This window comes from Scomber japonicus, chromosome 1 (genome assembly GCF_027409825.1).
Source record: "Scomber japonicus isolate fScoJap1 chromosome 1, fScoJap1.pri, whole genome shotgun sequence".
Lineage (NCBI taxonomy): Eukaryota > Metazoa > Chordata > Actinopteri > Scombriformes > Scombridae > Scomber > Scomber japonicus.
In genome coordinates this window covers 23,250,330-23,256,535 of record NC_070578.1, presented here as the reverse complement: position 1 = coordinate 23,256,535, position 6,206 = coordinate 23,250,330, and positions in this window count along the sequence as shown.

The following is a 6,206-nucleotide window of genomic DNA, read 5'->3' as shown; positions in this document are numbered from 1 at the left end:
TATCCGGACTGAACTGTAATGCAAATAAATAGCGATCAAACAGCGTTGGTTGCTCTTGATGAATTCCATGCGAATAAAAAAGGCAAAACAATGAAAAGCGATATAAATCTAGTGTCGCCTATCTGTAACGGTGCACACACACGGAGACGGATCAGACGCTCAGACTGAACGGCTGAGCTCTCCTCGCTGTTAATATTCTCTCTTTCTCGCTCTCATTTGCTCCGAAAAGGCAACTATATTCAAACAAATCCAATTGCAAATCTGACAACTGCTGAAAGCAAACTCACACCGCCTCTCTCCCAGTTTATGTGCCACGCTCGCCTCTGCTGCTACTGAATAAATGCGCGCAGTTTCCACAAACCCTCGGATTCCCCTGTTAATTAAATCAATTCATTATGCTCAGATCTGATTAGCAGCCCTTCCCCCCTCTTTGAATCAATTATTCAATACACAAACATAATTGCTTGTGCCAGAGGTGTCTAAGTATTAGCTTATTTAACTCCAAGGACACTAATTACCCCTAGGGCAAGGGAACTTTTCTCATTAATTCTGACAAAACACAAAAGCGAAAGTGTGTGTGTGTGTGTGTGTGTGTGTGTGTGTGTGTGTGTGAGACTGGTCCGCCTGCCAGTCTGACTGTGCGTGATAGAGAGAGAAGGGGAGAGCGCGCATATGTACGTAAGGTTGTATTGATGCACGTGCACATGCACGCGCGTGCATGTGTGTGTCAGGAGGAGAGAGAGAGAGAGAGAAAGAGAGAGAGACATTGAGAGAGAGTGAGAGAGTGATGCTACTCCATCACTGCCTGGTACAGTTTGGGTAAACATAAAATGCATTGTTGTTGTTTTTGTCCTTTTTTGCGGTCTTTTTTTTAATCTTTTATTTTTCTGATGATTTTTTAGCTATAGAAACATAGCATCTAATTGTGGTCTATTTAGCAGTTAATTAGTGTCCAGACACAGTTATCATACATGCTGCAGATAAACAGTCATTTCAAAAGAGACAGCACAACAGATGGGCTGCGTTTTTGATTAGTGGGTAGATAGAAGGTTCAGTTTCGAATCTGGTAATATAATTGTTGCCTGTTATTGCCAAGATGAAAGTGTTGCTGTTTCATGGTGGAGCCTTAAATAGCACCACTTTCACTTGCCCTGCAGAGACTGTTAACCAATTAAGGGTGAGATCCAACAAAGATTAGCCATTTAGGAGACTGTAGTGGAGTATAGCTAAAATGATGCTGGTTCGTCAGCAGCCAGCAGGCTGTCTGTGGTGTGAGTTTGCTCAGTCTGTCCTTGCCTTCTGTTACATTTTTCATCTGATATTAAAACCTTAAGCACATTATAATTAGTGACTACAATCAAATATAAATACTAATGCACCCATAAGAAGTTATCCTTTATGTGATTTACAGGAATTTCTGACCTCTTTCTAAAACATGGGCTTCCTTAAAGACCCACATTAAATTATGAATCACATTTTGATTTTGTCCAGTAGAACCTTGTCAGGTTTGCCAAGTTTCTTGATTACAAGCTGGATGAAGATAAAGACTTGGAGTAGAATCTGTAAGTTAAATTGCGTTAGCATAATCACATAAACACATAAAGTGTATTTATTAATTTCTTGTTGAGCCTCATCACTCATCAGTTTTATAGATTCATTATATGGACTGTACTTTCCTGCTGGCTAATTGTCCCTCCCTGCATTTGAAATAACTTTTTGTACAGTGAGTTTTATACCACAAATCTAAGGTATAAAGCTCACTGTGCATAGCCCATAGGGATAATTTCAGTTCTTCAAGTAGCAGGCTGTGGTGAGATTGGGTTGGCCCTGAAATCAATGGGCTGATCCCTCTCTGTCCAGCTTCCTGGCTGACATGCTTGACTTTTCATCTCCATGGTCACATAGATTGATGACTTATGACCAGGAATGTATGTTTGCTGACCTCTAGCAAAGTGAGTGACACATAATTAATCCAATCACATAGAAAACTGGAAAGGAATGGGAAAAGAATGGCTCGGTATCATCAGGGTCTAACTTCAAATGGCCATTTGACATTTGAATGTGGCAAAAACACTATATAAAGACCATTCAGAAAGTGAAAAGAAATTATGTGTGTGAAACTGTAGGTAAAAACAGAGACTGCAGCTGTGAATTTACCACAATTACTTCACTAATACACCATATTTAGAGGTCAACATGTTATTAGAACCTATGTTTCATGTATATTAAAGTCTGGGCAACGCCTAACTCTCTTTTGCAATAATCATAATGTGGAGACATGGACGGGTCAATCAAGGGGGTTGTCATCACACAGCATTCCCTGTGTCTATGACACATGTCTCATGTAGGCCATGCTGTACTCTACAGCCCCTCTCACAATGTCTTGGATGCAGACCTTGTCCCACTCCACATCCAACAGTGGGGTCACTACATACTAGAAACAGGCCCCTGAGTGGGCCTCTCTGATACACGGTTAATTAAAATTCATTTCTGAGCATGCATTAGCCATGCCCATCTATTTATGGGCGGCTCACAAATTCAGCCACTACAAAACAGTGCTCTGTAATTAACCCCACCTAATCAGATAGCGCACTAGTGTTGTGTTCCTATTCATCCTCAGGCACACAGCCATTGGACAGGGGTTTCAGAGAGAGGATGAGCCCATTCTATAGTTCAGAATGGCTAAGCAGATTAAAACCTCATATCAAACATGATATTTACAGGCAAGGCTCAGTGGAGAGTGCTCCTTTTATGTGGGATGGGGGAGGCTTCAGGGCTGGGCTTTTAAAGCCATGTCCCTTAATTGTATTCTGGCTAAGTGGGATGAATGGTGCTTTTTAATCAGACTACTGACGGGGCTCTGTGTTGTAAAAGTATAGAGATGGTGCCTGATAGTTAAGATGCTGAAAGATATGCTTTTAGTCCTTCTAGCAATATTCAAATGCTTTCTATAGCATTATGTTGACACCTGTAAGCATCAGTGTGTTTCCCTCTGGTGCTTTGGCTGCAGTATTTGTACAATATCATCTATAGTAACATCACTATCTTTGCATTAAGTTTAGACCTGTAATTTAGACAGAAATTAATTTACTATATGTAAATATGCACTATGCTTTACATATAATCTGCTCAGAGAGAGATGCATGTCCTATGACTTAAATGAACTTTCATTTAACAGTGAGGCCTACTTTACTTTTTATGCTGAGATTTTAGGTTCGGCTCCTCCTAGTGGCTGATCTTTGCTATGTTTTCCCCTCAGACTTGTACACAAATGGGTTTGATAGCAGGGGTTTAACACATCACATACTACATTTAAACCACTTTTTATTCTCTTCCTCCTGAGATGGGTGGAAAATAAGAATTTTTGGAATCTTTCTGATATAACCTGACAGGCTCACTATATAGAAAGTAATACAAATGGTGTAAGCCCTGCTGTTCAACTAGTCAATTTGAATTTCATGACCAATCAAATGTAGACAAGGTGTCATTTGGTGGGTAGGGAAGAGGGGAGAGTGAATCCCTTTCCCAAACAGTTAATCCAACTTTAATCCTAGTCATTAGGAATTAGACATGCCGAGCTGTCCGGCCGTGCCTCTAAATTACAATCAAACGGTTACCAATTACACAAATTATTGATGGTAGATTCTCTTTTCAACTGCAAATTAAGGCTATTAAGGAAGGCTCCTTTTTAATGCAAAAGTGACTAATTAACCAGCGGATGGGAAATCTGCTGCCCAGATATCAAAAAAGTTCTCAGCACACATTGCAGAAACACAAGGGAACCAATTAGTTTAATTATCAAAACAGCTAATTAAAATTGCACAGTTCCTAATTAGTTCTTTGCTTTTGCCTCTAATTGACAGCATGGAGATAAATGGGCTGCCGATGAAAATAGGGAGCGGAGAAAAACAGGAGAAACTTCGGCAGAATATTTATGCTGACTTTATCTCCGTCTGTGTGGCAGCCCTTGAAAGTGGAAAATTAATGACCTTAATTCCCAAACTGTTTTTCCTCTAACAGTGCTCCCCTCTGCGCTCCTGGTGCATGCTCCTTTGTATGGGCCTGCCACCCTGCCAACTGCTGGAATGGGGAAAAAAGGGATACTTGGGGGCGGGAAGGAGCCACGATTCTCCTCCTAATGTGACAGCTCCCACCTAACAATGGAGAAAGATGAAAGAATGGAGCAGATGTAACCACTGGGAGCGTTGCATCATGGGAAAAAAAAGAGTTGCACTCTGTTGGACTATGTTTTTTTTTTTTTAAGTGCTTCTGTCATCTACGAGGACACTAATTTGTCCCATGAAAAAGAGGGAACTCTGCCGGGACAGAGATAAAAGACATTTGATGGCCCAGAAATACTTTTAATAAGTTTTTTAATTTGAATTTTAGATTGATTAATGTGATGCCTGGCAAGCAAACTGCTCTTGAAACTTTCCATAATGTGCTCTCGAAAACTTTCCACAAACACATATTTGATGGTAATACCAAACGCTCCAAGAACTGCAAACACAACTGAGAACCTATTGTTATACTCTCAAGATTTATTGTCATGGTTCTCTCTCCTTATTGGTATGATCTGTTTAAAGGTCCTTGAAAATAAGGAAGAAAGATGGATCCTGTTAGACAGAAATGCTACACTAGCAAACCTGAACGACAACCATTTAGCTCACAGGATGCTGTGTTCGACTCTGCGTGTGTTTGATCCTTCTGGCAGGCATTGTCTCTATGTCTGTGTTCCTGCAAGGCCAAACTTGTCATGTGTAATCCTGTCCTTCTGCCTGCATGCATATGACACGCGGGTACTCTTGGCAAATTAGTAGATAACTATCAACTAATCAGTTTACTTTTGGGACTGTGTTAAAATGTAAATTACATTAATGCTCAAATTATGCATCAAACTACGCAGATAGGCCAGACCAGAGGCCGCATAATGCTAGGATCATTCAGTTAGTGCCTTCTACATGCAGTGTTAATGCACTATGATTTCCCCTGCTCTGGTTCAAATCAAGTGTTATACGTCAGCCAAATGGTGTCTGGGAAACTGGAGGAGCTTTGTATGAAGTGGGGGAGAAACCCTTTTTGCAAAGATCCATTAAAAAGCATTGAGACGATAGATAATAGCCACCTTTTAGATTTCTTTTGTCTCATTTAGTGGCAAAAATGTCCTGCTCTATGTGTATTTGACCATTTTACGCACCTCTTAGTTCAAAATACATAGACATTTATTTAGGTGTAATCTGTAAAAGAAGAAATTAGTCATATGAAGTGCATTCAGAAACATTAAAAACATGATTTATCTGAACTTACCTCATCCAATCCATTTAAAAATTATACCCTGAAGAGGCAGGTGTGTTGCAAAGCCTTGGCCAGGAACTTGCTGCCCATGACTAACAAACACACGTCGACCACTAATTGATTGTCTTGTGTTTTATTTATGGTGCAGTAGTAATTAGTGGACAGCATAATGTAAGCCATTCATTAGCACCTGGCTACCACTATGGATTTCACTGCTTTGTCTCAGATGCACACATCATTAGGGAGAAACAAAGACTGGAATTTATTAGCGTGGCTTCTTATAAGTATTCTTAAAGTCAGTGTGCCTTTAAGGAAGAACACAGGCCTGTAAAACTTTTGTCAGCATTTGCTCACTGATTCCATTTGCTGCAGAATATGTTAAGGAAGAGCAGTATAAATTTAATTTTAATTGTTTTGTACACACGCCAGTGAAAAGGAACTGATTGGATACAGTTCAGAGACAGTATATTAATACGTTATTTTCATATGTTAATTGGTTTGCATAATCTCTCCCTTTGCTTGGTTTGGAAGTACCTGGCATTGAGAAGGGGACTGAAGAGAATAGAAGACTCCAATTTACATAAAACCAGCTCCTCTGAACATTAAATAATAATGCATCTGCAAGCTGAAGGTGTGTTCAGTTAGCAGAAAGCGCATTTTTATAATTTATAGTCCAGCTGTTTCAGTGCTTTTGAGTCCATTTTCCTCCCTGCCTGCTTTTAATGAAATCTTGTTACTGGAGAATTGACTGGAGTGAATTGAGATTTTAATCCCATTGACGTTCTACCATGGAAATGCACACTGGTGGGAAGTTTTAATGGTGGGCCCTGTAATCAGAAGACACTTGTATTCAGCTCCCTACAATAATGAATCTCATCAAATGTTAAAGCCTGGGCCGCGTGCAAGGAGGC